We start from the raw sequence: 13,419 nt of genomic DNA, 5'->3' as shown, positions 1-13,419 counted from the left end.
ATGCCAGGTGTTCAAGCTGGATTCCGGAAAAAAAGAGGCACCAGAGATCACACTGCAAATTTACAATGGCTAATGGAACACACAATGGAATTTCAGAAGAAAATCAGCCTGTGTTTTATAGATTACATGAGAGCTTTTGACTGTGTAGATCATGAAAAACTATGGAGAGTCTTAAAAGAAATGGGGGTGCCACAACATCTGATTGTTTTGATGCGCAACCTGTACTCTGGACAAGAGACTACTGTCAGGACAGAATATGGGGAAACAGAATGGTTTCCAATTGGCAAGGGTGTCAGACAAGGATGCCTGTTATCTCCCCACCTGTTCAACCTCTATGCAGAGTATATCATAAGGAAAGCTGGATTAGATATTGAAGAAGGTAGAGTGAAAATTGGTGGGAGGAACAATAACAATTTGAGATATGCAGATGACACCACATTACTAGCAGAAAATAGTGAAGACTTGAAACAACTACTGATGAAGGTTAAAGGAGAAAGCGCCAAAGCAGGATTACAACTGAACATCAAGAAGACAAAAGTAATGACTACTGAGGAATTACACAATTTTAAAGTTGACAATGAGGAAATTGAAGTTGTTCAAGATTTTCTGTTCCTTGGCTCAATCATCAACCAACAGGGAGACTGCAATGAAGAAATAAGAAGGAGATTGAGACTTGGAAGAGCAGCTGTGAGGGAGATAGATAAGATCCTTAAAGATAAAGATGTCTCTCTGGAAACCAAGATCAAGATAATCCAAACTATGGTATTCCCCATTGCCACGTATGGATGTGAAAGTTGGACAGTAAAGAAAGCTGACAAGAAGAAAATTGATTCGAAATGTGGTGCTGGAGGAGAGTTTTGTGGATACCATGGACAGCCAAAAAGACAAGGGGGTACTAGATCAAATCAAGCCTGAATTCTCCTTAGAAGCTAAAATGACAAGACTAAAGCTATCGTACTTTGGTCACATCATGAGAAAACAAGATCCTCTGGAAAAGTCAATAATGCTAGGAAAAGTGGAAGGCAGCAGGAAAAGAGGAAGACTTAAAACGAGATGGCTTGACTCAATAAAAGAAGTCACGTCCTCCGGTTTGCAGGATGTGAGCAAGTCTGTTAAAGAGAGAACGTTTTGGAGGTCTTTCATTCATAGGGTTGCCATAGGTCGGAGACGAGTTAACGGCACATAACACACACACACACAAGATGTAAAATCATCTTTCATTTATCGCACTGCCTATCATCTCAGGGAGGTGTGAGGGCGCACTGACAAGTAAGAAAGAGCTGGAGAGGCGGCTGCTCTAGCTTGCTCCTTCATACTGGCCTCCCTGCTCCCCTCACCCATGCCCCCACATACACCAGCCTCTGTTGTTGAGGCTCACTGGGGAGGGGGCATGACCCTGCACATGAGATGGTGTAGTTCATGCCTGCCACAGAGGCAGTCACCCAAGGAACCACATACAGCACAGCTCCAGGTGCCTCTGTACCTCAGCGCGGCTGTGCTACCAAGAAAAGCAGGCGTCCAGTGGCATCTTGGAAGCTCCAGCCCTGCTCACCTTCCTTTTCCCCTTCTCCCCTCAATTTCACTGCAGGAAGCGGGGTGGGGCATCAGGTGTTGCCTGTATTTGTCTGGCGGGGGGACCACCTCAGAGAACTGTCATTCTCTTACAGACAGCAGTGCTGGAATCAGATGAGCCAGGCAGCAGGACATTGCTGCATGTAGGGAGCGAGGTTGATGCTGGGCGGGGTGGGGGGGAAGAACATGATGTGGCACGACATCCTGGGATCTCTGGTTCTCTTCTCCTGTGAGGCCAGACCACCCTCCTTTTTGTCGTTTGCGGAGGCAGGGATGGACCTTGGGACTCTGGCTCAGGGAATGGGATGACAGCCCCCGGAGCAGTTTCTCTGGTCCCGCAGGCTATCATTCCACTCTGGAGAGTGTCAGCCCATGACCAGAACATGGCTCTCAAGGTCCACCCTGTGTCATCCTCCCATCTTTGCAATGCAGTGATGTGTTTCAATGGAGCTGCAGCAAGTTGATGGGCATTCATTGCTCCTATCACATCCAATGGGCTTTCCAGTCTCTTCCATGTTTTCCGATAGTCATTTCTGTCATTTGTTTCAGAACCTGCCACTCACTTGCCTTTCAAAGACTTGGGGGACTGCTCCTGAGTGCCGGGGGCTGTCCAACAGCTGTTGTGGTCTTACTTTTCAATGAGGGGGTGCATGTATCTTGGACCAGTGGCAGGGACAGCCAGAGGGTTGTTCTCAAGCAAGCGGTGCTTCAGCAGCCAGCCTAGCCCTTGTCAGGAATGGGAGTTGGGTGAGTAGTTGGGTAGGTGCCTTGTCTGCATGCTCAGTGTCACCCCACATGGGGCCGGGCTCTTCACAAGGCGGGCTCCTCTGTTGGGGTGCAGCAAGCCCAATCACGGAGTCTTCCTGCCCTGTGCACGTGCTCTCTGTGGGGCAGGGAAGTAGCATTGGCAGCTGGCAACAAGAAGCACAGCCTGTGCCATTCCCTGCCACTCAGAGTGCCATTAACGGCAGCTGCCTTACAATTGGTGGATTCTGCTGATGTTGCCCAGGCAACTATGGAACTTTCTTTCCTGGCTGTGCCTTTCCAGGCTTGGCCAGCCGGAGCAGCTCTCCCACAAAAGTCCTTAGAGAGCAAATCGGCGCTGTTGAAGTTACACGGGTGCACAGGCGCCACTGCAGGCATTACGATTGTGCTCTTAATAGCCTAGCCAAATATACATATTTTATTCAACCCATGGCAGCTATATGGAAAAATGAGTCAGTTTTAATTTTTGACCAAGCCCTGTGGGCTAAACCACATTTGAATATGCCCCCACACCAAACTAAATTAATCCAATTTGGATTTTGGCAGCTATCATGATCTCTCAATAAACTACCCTTGCAGTCGCATGCCACAACATGATCATTTGTGGCAGAAGCAATGATGCTCTTACTGGTTACTGTCCGAGATGTAATTTACACATGCAGTTGAAAGCCTGATTCCCACACTAGGGAGTACCCAGGATGAGTCTGCAGGAGACAGCCTTCCTGAATGCTCTTGCATAGAAATAAATCATGCTAGTAAATCACCTAGTCCTCTAAGGACAAAGCTTCTAATCCAGTTTGTTTCCTACTCTGCACCTTTTTCTGTTTGTGAAGAGTTTCATAAGCAGGAGAGGAATAAAAAAATCTGATTCCCCATGTGCAGCCTGAGGCAGCATCCCCCCAAAATGTAATACCTTTTATTGAGGCTAACCCTAAAATATTCTTCAAGCTTTCAAGTTCCATCAAGCCCTTCATCTGGCAGATGTTACAACAATTTAAAAGATGAAGCAGAAAAAGGCAGAATTTCCAGGTCCAGGTCTTAAGACCCTGTCATGCCACTCTTTGATGCTGTAAGGTGGCTGGCTCGCAGCTTGATTGCTGTAGGTGTCAGATGATAGCGCATTCTGGGAAGAAGGAACAAACAATGGAGGGTTGGTCGTCTGGCTTGAAAAAACAGTCCTCCACGTTCCAAAAAGGCATGATCCATGCTATCAGTTAGGATCACTAAGAGCAGAACCACAAGTGACAAAAGGCACAGATTAGACACTTGTCAGCTTCCCTCAAGTTTTGATGGGAAATGTAGGCAGCTTGGCGGAATGTTGGGCAAGTGACAGTTGAAAAGTCCATTGGACAGCAGTCAGAGAGCGAAGCTGCGAGACCAGGATGCCTCCATTTCCCATCAAAACTTGAGGGAAGCAGACAAGTGTCCAATCTGTGCCTTTTGTCACTTGTGGTTCTGCTCTCACTCTGGGTTGGAAAATTCCAGGAGATTTGGGGATGGAACCTGGGGATGTCCCTTTGCAGGCTGTAATACCACAGTCCACCCTCCAAACTGATCTCTGTCATCTAGAGGTCAGTTGGAATTCCAGGAAATCTCCAGGCCCCGCATGGAGTTGACAACCATTCTAACACTTCACCATGCTGCCACCGCCACCGCTACTGCCACTGCCTCTGCATGATGATTAGGCCTTAGATGGCTCTTGCAGAGCATGTCTACCCTAAAGAACTAGATTTGTGGGTGACGTGCTGAGAATTCTTCTTTAGAAACAGCCACTAGTCTCCACTACCAATACAAAATTCTCAAGGGTTTCTGGGAATCAGAATCTTGAGAGTTAATAAGGTCTGGGGAGCAGCCCGGGCGCTAGGGTTACTGGTGTCTGAGGCCATTCTCGTGCGCGCATGCACACAGCACTTGCACATCCCCAGACTGCGTGACGATGTCATCACATGATGATGTCATCATGCAGTGCCACTGGGGCCATTGGCCAGCGGGTGGCTGGGGCAGCATGAGGAGGCCGCCCGCGCTCTGCACACCGCCCCGGCCGCCTGCCGTCCCTGGCCCGCAGCTGCTGTGCCCACCCGGGGCCATGTGGCGGTGGTGGCAGCATGGGGCTGGCTGGCAGCGGCGCGGCGCCCCGCCCCCACACCCCATCCGGTGCCCCCTCCGGCCCCATGGCGCCCGCAGCACCTGCCTTATCATCTCAACGGTGGCACCGGCCCTGCTGGGGAGCAGGGTTGTAGGAAGGAATTCTCAGCGCCAAATTGAACTACAATGTCCATTGTTCCCTGGGGGAAATATGTATACCTGGCATAAAACTGATATACATTTATATATTGACAATGCCCTTAAAGTTATAGACCACTGGCAAGCTGCCACTTCAGTTAGAAACTAAATTTCTACCTTCTCAGGGCCAGCCAATTGCAGAAGCAGCCCCTGACTCTGCTTTCAGGGGCATCCATCTACAACATTTACATTTCACTCCAGGTGGCATATACGGTTCTCCTCTACTCCTTCTTATCCTTATGTAAGGACATAAGAGATGCCCTGCTGGACCACACCACCGGTCCATCTAGTCCAGCATCCTGTTTCACACATTGGCTAATCAGTTGTTCTAAAGGGCCAACAAACAGGGCACAGAGGCCAAGTTGTTTCCTTCCACTGGTATTCAGAGGTTTACTGCCTCTTGATGCGGAATAGCCATTTGATGTGACTTCTCTGTGACAAAACAGAAGTACAATGTCACCTTACAGATTAAGAACATTTCTTCCAGCATGAGCTTTTATGGGTCAGAGCTCATTTCCTTTGATGTGATAAATCGGTGTAACACATCTGCAGGACAGCAAGCAAACACACACACACACACACAAACTTAAAGATTTGTTGCAACTTCTACAAGATTGCAAAGGAAAGGATACAGAGGTGCGGTTCCTGGCTCATGCAATAATGTTAATGGAAGGCAGTAAAATATCTTGGCCTTGGCTTGTTCAAGCAGCCAGGATGCAGATTGGGGAAGAGAGCTGAATTTGTCCCCTGATCTGCTTCAGAACTTTCTGTACCCAAGGATGGAGGATCCCTACCTCCCCTCCCCCCCCCAAAAAACAGGATAAAAGTAGGAGGTGGGGTGGGTGGCAGGGTAATTTGCTTCTTGCAGCTTGCAGGGGGAGAATAAAATAGGGCATCCCACCCTGTGTGCTGCTGGAGTTTTGCTAAATGCTGGGCTGTCTCAGCCAAACTGGAACAGGTGCCATCTCTAGTTGGCGTACATGCTAATCTTAGCCAGAGCTGGGGAGAGGAGGGGGACACAGCTGCAGGAATGTGCTTCCACAGCAGCTCTTGTGGCTTCTACTCAGAAGCCCCAAATAGGGCATCGTGCTCGGCATGGCACTTCACCGTCTGTCGCTTTTACCGTACTTTCCTCACAGAGCTATGTCACCCCACTGCCCGACCCTCTGCACCTTGTTGAATTTGAGACTCAGGAAGGAGGAAAACTTTGATGGGGGGCAGTCTTTGTGCTACTCCTGCCTGGGTTTTTTGAGCATCTTTCTCTCTGTGCAGTGGGTTTTTCTAAGCACTCAGGCAACAAGGCTCGCTTGACTGTCGGAGAGGGGTAGGATTCATGTCTGGTGAATCCAGAGAGTGTTAAGTGGATGAACTGGTTCAGAGATTTCAGGGGACTGCAGGACTAACTCTGAGCTGCAGGACTAACTCTGAGTCCTAAACCAGGCCTGGGCCTTGGCAACTTTGCTCAACCTCAGCAACCACTTTGTAGTGGCTTCCACAAAGTGAGCTCAGATTTGGGCTAACACATATGACCAAGTGATGCAGAAGAATTCTCAGGTGGACGAGTACTCCTCTTCAGTCTGCAGGAGTGGGGTGGGGGGGGTCACCATTTTAACAGTCCTCTATGCAAAGATCTCTCTGCAAGCAGAAAACTTGCATAACAATGAGTTATGTCCTCATTTTAGAACTTGCAAGGGAATTGTTTTCACATTCAAAAGTGAAATCCTCCACCCTCAATGATGAAGCCCACTCTACTACATGTGTGGACCACTGTCCTTGCCTCTCCCTGCAGCACCCCTCACCCTTTTGCACCAGTTACTATAGAAACTCTACTCATTTTGCATTCTTATCCCCTCCTTCCTCCAAAGCCTTTGGAACAACGTACATGACTCTTCTCTCCACAACTGGCCCAGGATTTGTCCAAATGCACTTTATGGCTGAACAAGGATTAGAACTCGGGTCTAGGGCTGCCAAGCACCACCATAAACACCCAAAGATTCCTTCTGTCTTGCTCACATTCAGAAGATGACACGCAAGATGCTCAATTAAAAAATAAGTATCACACACACTCACTCACTCACATATACACACACACTCAAGATGCTCGATAAAACACACACACACACACACACACACACACAATACACACACACATATACATACATATATATATATACATATATACTCATCTCCTCCAATAAGGCACTGAACATACGCATACACATTGCAGACCGCTTAAAAGGACCCAATGTGGTGCAGTGGTGAGAATTCTGTCTCTCCCAGTTCTCACCACTGCACCACACTGGATCCTTGTAAGCTGTCTGCAATGTGTATGTTCAGCACCTTATTGGAAGAAGTATCCGAGTCACACTTTGGGGCAGAAACGGAAGCAACAAATGGGATCCAACAGCTGTAAAAAATGACAAGCCCAAACGCTAAGTGTGTACCAGCTGAACAGACAAAAATATCTTTAATTCCCAACATGTTTTGACCTCAACTCTTTTTCAAGAGAAATTTGCTTCATGAGTTACCAAGTTAATAACAACAGATCACATAACCATAACACTTCTGTTTTGAATTGATAACTCGTGATGTAACATCCTCTTTTTTTTAAAAAAAAGGCTTAAGATTGAAAACATGTAGGGAATTATAGTGAAAAAATAGTTCTGTATCTTCCACTCATATTTCTTCTGCCCTCCCCACAAGGAGCTCTGTGTAGTTGACATAATTCTCCCCTCTCTTCCATTTCTTTCTTGTAACAGTTTATTGAAGTAAGTTAGGCTGAGTAATGGGCTGAATCTGAACCTAGATCTTTCCAGTCCTAACCACACTGGCTCTCTTACATCATCCTTTAATCCTCAAGGTGGTCAACAACATAAGGTCAGTATGCCCTGGCACCTTACATTACTGAATTTAGTTGTCAGGCCAAAACATTTCTTTTTCCTCCTGGATTACAGCTCATTCTCTTAGCACTACCCAAGCTTACTTTCATTCATTCCTCCTTCTTTGCACAAAGTCTCTAACAATCCTACTATATAAAAGGCAAGCCGTGTTGCTGACAACTCACTTTTTATTCTCGCACAGACACATTGCCAACTACTGTGGTCTTGAGGCTGCTGTGAAGCTGCTAGGAGGGGGATCAGAGAATCAATGTTCTGAGAACTCCTCCTGCTGGCAAGTGGGTGCTTTGCAGCAGCCTGGAGGCCAGAGTGGGAGGGCACTGAGGAGAGGGGCATGGAGGAGTGCTTAGGCCATCAATTCGGCAGGCCCCTTCCCAGTGGCAAGCGGACACTTCGCAGTGGCCTGGAGGCCAGAGTGGGAGGGCGCTGAGGGGAGGCATGGGGAGGAGTGCTTAGGCTGCAATCCTGAAGGCAGTTTCCTTGGAGTGGGCTCTATTGTCCATTGACCAGAGCATGGCAAGTTATTTCCCAATTTCAACAAAATCTTTACAAAAAACAGTGTATACAAAGAAATCTTTCACCATTGAGGACTGATTGTTATGTTTCATGAAAAATTTAAAAAATGACCAACAACAGTTTTCTAGAGCCCATTGTATTTTTTCACATAACAGGCTTTGTTGTTAGTAAAATAAATAAAGCTCAACAAAAGGGTGAATTCTGCAATAAACAACATAACAAACTGAGCAGATAATCCCCAAATCATAATATATTGAAATTGAGTTTATTTGTAAATCTGGAACAGTTGACCACCCCCTCCTCTGGGTTGAATCAGGACATAGGATTTCTCTTGCGCTACAGATGCTAATTTTCTGCGCTTTTCTGTGCTTTATCAAGCTAATTACAACATGTATTATAGCTAGCTTCCTGACACTGATTTGTAATAACCCACCCTCTGCCTGGATTATAAAGAATCCTACCTTTTCCTACTCCTCGTGTCTGACAAAAGGAGATTTGATTCTCAAAAGTTTGTACCATGGAAATCTAGTTGGTCTTTAAGGTCCTAATCGACCTAAATCTTGTTCTTCTACTACAGACCAACATGGCTATTCATCTGAAACCATCCCCCAAACACCAATACACCTCAAATAAAAAAACCAATAACCAAGCCAACAAATCAATCAATGATATATAAATTGGGGTGGGAGGAATCAGCAATGAGATTCAAACAGCCCAAAAAACTTGATTTACCAAAGCCCTTCTGAAATAAGGCTGACTTATATCATTTTCTGAAGCTGGCCAGAGAAGAACCATGTACATTCACCACTGGCATACCATTCCAGTGGGGATTTTGTGGCAGCTGAAGCCACATCCTGATAGAAGGGAAACACTGGCAGAAACACTGGGTAGGCCTAAGATGGCGGACAGGTCTAGATTAGAGATGGGTACAAACTGGAAAAAAGAACCACGTGTTCTCATTTCATGAACTATGACTTTCATGAACTTGCCCTGGTATGCGAACTGGTTTGTTTGGTTCGTGAAAACGTCACATCTAGGTCCGCAAAATCATCACTTCCAGATCAGCAGAAGGCCACTTCCAGGTCAGTAGAAGGTCTGCAGGAAGTCCATCCCCTGTTGCCTAGGAAACTGATTGATCGGCGCCAGGCTGTCTGCAGTGACAAACCAAAAAACGAACCAAACGAACCAGCCTAAAGTTCGTGGCAGTTCATCAGAAATGGGCTCTGACGAACTGCCAGTTCACGAACCATGAACCAGCCCGGTTCATCACAAACTTTGGTTCGTGTTTTGGTTCGTGCCCATCTCTAGTCTAGATACACATAAATCCAATAAATAAATATGATCTTGTGGGGTTTTTAAAAAATACCTGTTTATTATTATTGTAACTGAATACACAGGACCACTAAAAGACTTTGGGTACAATTCACCCGGAATGACCCCAGTAAGAGCTGTTCAAGTCTAGAACTAGACGATAATTCCATGCTCAAGATTTCCTAAAACCATTACAAAACAACACAACGTTCTTCTGTCAGAGTTCAGGAAATCTGCAATGCTAACTGTTAGGGAATTTGGGGAAGCCCCCTGTATACCAGTTAAAATCCATCTAATGCTTGTGAATGAATCCTTTCTGCACCTTTTTTGTTTAACATTCTTGTTCCTATTAACAATAACAATTTAAAGCTCTCAAAAAGCACAGCAAGCACTGCAAAATAATTTGTATTACACATCAAAGGTTATAATTGTTTATGTTCACAACTTTTAGTACCAGCTTTGGGCATGTTCCTTCCTATGTATTGTTATTAAACTATTGGTGCCATGCAGAATGTTTTTATTACAGTGACCTTTCTAAACGCTAGTCATGACTTGTCAATCCATCATATTGAGGAAATCATGTAATTTTGACTTGATTATTTGAAGAACTGACAGTTGTTCATAGAACTGTATGAGATCCTCTGTACTGTAAACAATATTGTCTTGTATTGCTAGAAAGGTAAAAAAGCAGATGCTGACAACTTATGGTTACTCATGGGCATGAACAAAAAAAAACCCCAACATGATGTTCGTTGTTCGTGGCCATCCACAAACAACAAACACTGACGAACATGATCCTGTCATGAACATGTTCGTTGTTTGTTGTTCGTGGGGGCCACCAGGCTCTCCTCCAGCCATCAAGATCCCTACTGCACCAGTCCCGGAAACCCTACCTGAGCAGGCAGCAGGAAATGTACCAATAATAAATAATAGCTTGGCAGCAGCCCTGGAACCTGAAGGGGTAGATCCCTATCCCACCACACATAAAGAAAATTCAAACTCCAATGCACTCACCCTGTCTCTCTAACAGCAGCTCTCTCTCCCTGAAAGACAGAGCTGGGAGCCCCCCTTCCCCCCTGGTCTTTTTCTCTTGCAACAAATTTGGAGCTCCAGTCCACACTTGGAAGGAAGACCTGCCTATCAAGCTAAATTGGGCTTAGATTGGGGTTTCCAGGGCAACAGCAGGAGTTCAGACAGAGTTCAGACAATCCCTGCTTGAGTTGCCATGGGAATTGACTGCAGGTGCCAGACTGTCTGGCTTGACGAACAGCAACGAACAGCAACAAGGCTTTCAATGACCACCTGTTCATTTAGAATGAGGCCTCACAAACTGCTTGTTCACAAACAGCAGATTGCACTCTTCATGGGGTTTTTTTAGTTCATATTGCTGTTCATGCCCATCTCTACTTATGGTTATGCACCCTGCTGCAATAGTGTGTGCATCAGGATTCTTTGAGAACTTTTCATAATAAACCTTTTCTGCTTCTAAGATCACCAAGTTTTTTTTAAATATTTTTTTATTTTTTATTAACTACATTAACTAACAATACAAAGGAAAAGAAGGGAAACAAGGGAAGGAAAGAGAAAAAAATCCAAACAACAACATATAACATCTACACTACACAAAATGCTTTCCCTTCATACTGCCATTATTAAAAACTAAAGCTTTGTATAATATTGATGGAGTGGTCGACCTTACAAAATGCAGATTACAATTCAAATTCAAATTAAGTTTTCCTCCCCCTCCTGGGTCCCGGACGCAGTTCTCTCTGAGCAATTGCAGCCGCAGTGCTCATTTCCTCCCCCCGCCCCTCAGACTTCTCGTTTTCTTCTTGCTTGGTGTCTCGCTGGAATTCCGGATTTTTATCCTCAAAATCCCTTAGTTGATCTTCTGATAATATCTTGTAAGCTTGATCTTTGTAACTGAACCAGATGCCTTCAGGGAATAACCATTTGTACTTTATTCCACGTTCCCTCAGAAGAGCTGCAAACTTTTTATACTTAAAACGTCTTTTCCGGACTAAAAATGGGACGTCTTTCAATATCCTGACCTTGTTACCCAAAAAGTCCAGATCCGCATTGTATGAGTTGTATAGGATGATGTCTCGGATCCTTTTAGATGAGAAATCGATGATGATCTCGCGAGGCAGCTGATGCTTCGTTGCATATTTTGAAGAAGCCCTACGGACCTCCAAAATGGCGCTTTTAACCTCTTCTTTAGTTGCCTTCGCGGGTGTCGCCAATAGTTCCGAGACCAAACCCCATAAATCCTCATTTTCCTCCTCTTTCACATTCTGGAGGCGCAAAATTGTTTGTGTTCGTTCCACTTGTAGCCCGATCAACTGGTTCTCCACCAGCTTTAACTCTTTATTCGTAGCCTTCACGAGTGACGCACTTTCCTGAGCAGACTTCTCTGGCCCCCCCGCTGCTTCCTTAATGGTTTTCACTTCGCTCTCAATTAAGCCCACCCTTTGATCTGTTTCGTTCAGCTTGTCAACAAAGGGTTTTATGGCTTCGGTAACCGACCTCCGCACCAATTCTTCAAGCGACTCTCCCTTCCCCTGCAGGGCAGCCGTAATTGACTTGCCCAGGGCGGGACTCTGTTTTTTCGCTGCCATTTTAGGGGGGGGGGACCGCCAGCCAAATTCTGAGACTCAGCGAGGGGGAAGAACTAGCCTTCTTAGCTTCAGATCCCACCACTCCTTCGCGTACGCTTGTAATAACAGAAGGGATTCGCTTACTTGCAGGCTTCCGCCTAGTTTTGCTCTTTGCCGTTTTCCATGGCCCGGCAGCACACGAGGTGCCGCGCACGTCTGCCGGCCTCCATAGGGACAAACGGGCAATTTACCCCCCGCATAGGTTTCGGGGGGCTCTTCCCGCAGCATCCCAGACCCTGCCTCCCTCCCTGGGAGTCCTGGGGGCTAATCTTCGCAGATCAGCCGCCCGGTCAGGGTGCTCGGGCGCTTCCTCCTGGACCTGCCGAGAGGAGCGTCCGACATGGCCGGGAAAACGAAACCGAATCCCCTAAGATCACCAAGTTTGAAACCATGATTTCGTATTCAGACAAGAAGAGAATTGGCAAACAGAGGTAATTAAAGGTTTCTGCAACACTTACATAGACTTTTTCTCCTTATTTTACCTCCTCTAATTTTGCCTGCTCTTACATTTAACAAGATGGTGCAGATTTTATGAGGCTATCAAAGCCAAATGACAGAAAGAAACAAAGCCCAAATCAAGTTGATAAATATGGAAGAGGCAGGGATAGGAATTTCTTCTCCTTTCCCCTTTAGACTGCAGCCTGCCTGCCCCCAAAACCCAGAGGGCTGTTAGTCCATATGTGTTCTGCAACTCCAAGAATCAACTTTCTTGACACCATAAAGGACTGTTGCAGGGAGGAAAGCACAGGAATGATCTGCAACCATCAGCACTTTCTGCTGACAGATCCAACCCCACATAACACTGTGCCAGAAATTATAAGCCAAACCTAGAACAAGATTAGAGCTGTGTGTGTGTGTGTGTGTGTGTGTGTGTGTGTATATATATATTACAAATAATACATGGGGGGTGTCCTGTTTGTGCCCACTGGCCACAACCCCCCACCTCTATGTGTATTCAGCATCATATTTGGAAGAGTATATATGCATGCAAGCTGCTCTCCAGTGCAACTGGAAACTCTAAAAGGGCAATGGCTTGTATCCTGCCACCCAACTTAGCAAGATTTGATCCTTCCTCCAGCTTTAGAAATTCCTGTTAATTTGGGGGCAGAACTTGAAGAGAGGAAGGAGCTCAGAGAGGATTTAATTCCATAAAATCTTCTCTCTGAAACTGCTATTTCCTCTGCGGTGGGGGGGGGGGATTCTGGAAGAACTCCAGTACCCACCTGGAAGACGGCAACCCTACTATGGGGCCTTCCTCTGATGGAAGTGGCTCTTCCTCCCTTCATTGGAAGAGCCACTTCCATCAGAGTGAGGCTTCCTAGGCTATAGGGAAGTTTCAAATCTTGCTGAGGCTGAGCAGAAAGTGGTAGGACCAAGGCCAGGGTTTTCAGATACAGGGACAGAGTGTATGTGCCCAG

This window comes from Eublepharis macularius, chromosome 12 (genome assembly GCF_028583425.1).
Source record: "Eublepharis macularius isolate TG4126 chromosome 12, MPM_Emac_v1.0, whole genome shotgun sequence".
Lineage (NCBI taxonomy): Eukaryota > Metazoa > Chordata > Lepidosauria > Squamata > Eublepharidae > Eublepharis > Eublepharis macularius.
This window is presented reverse-complemented; position numbering follows the sequence as displayed.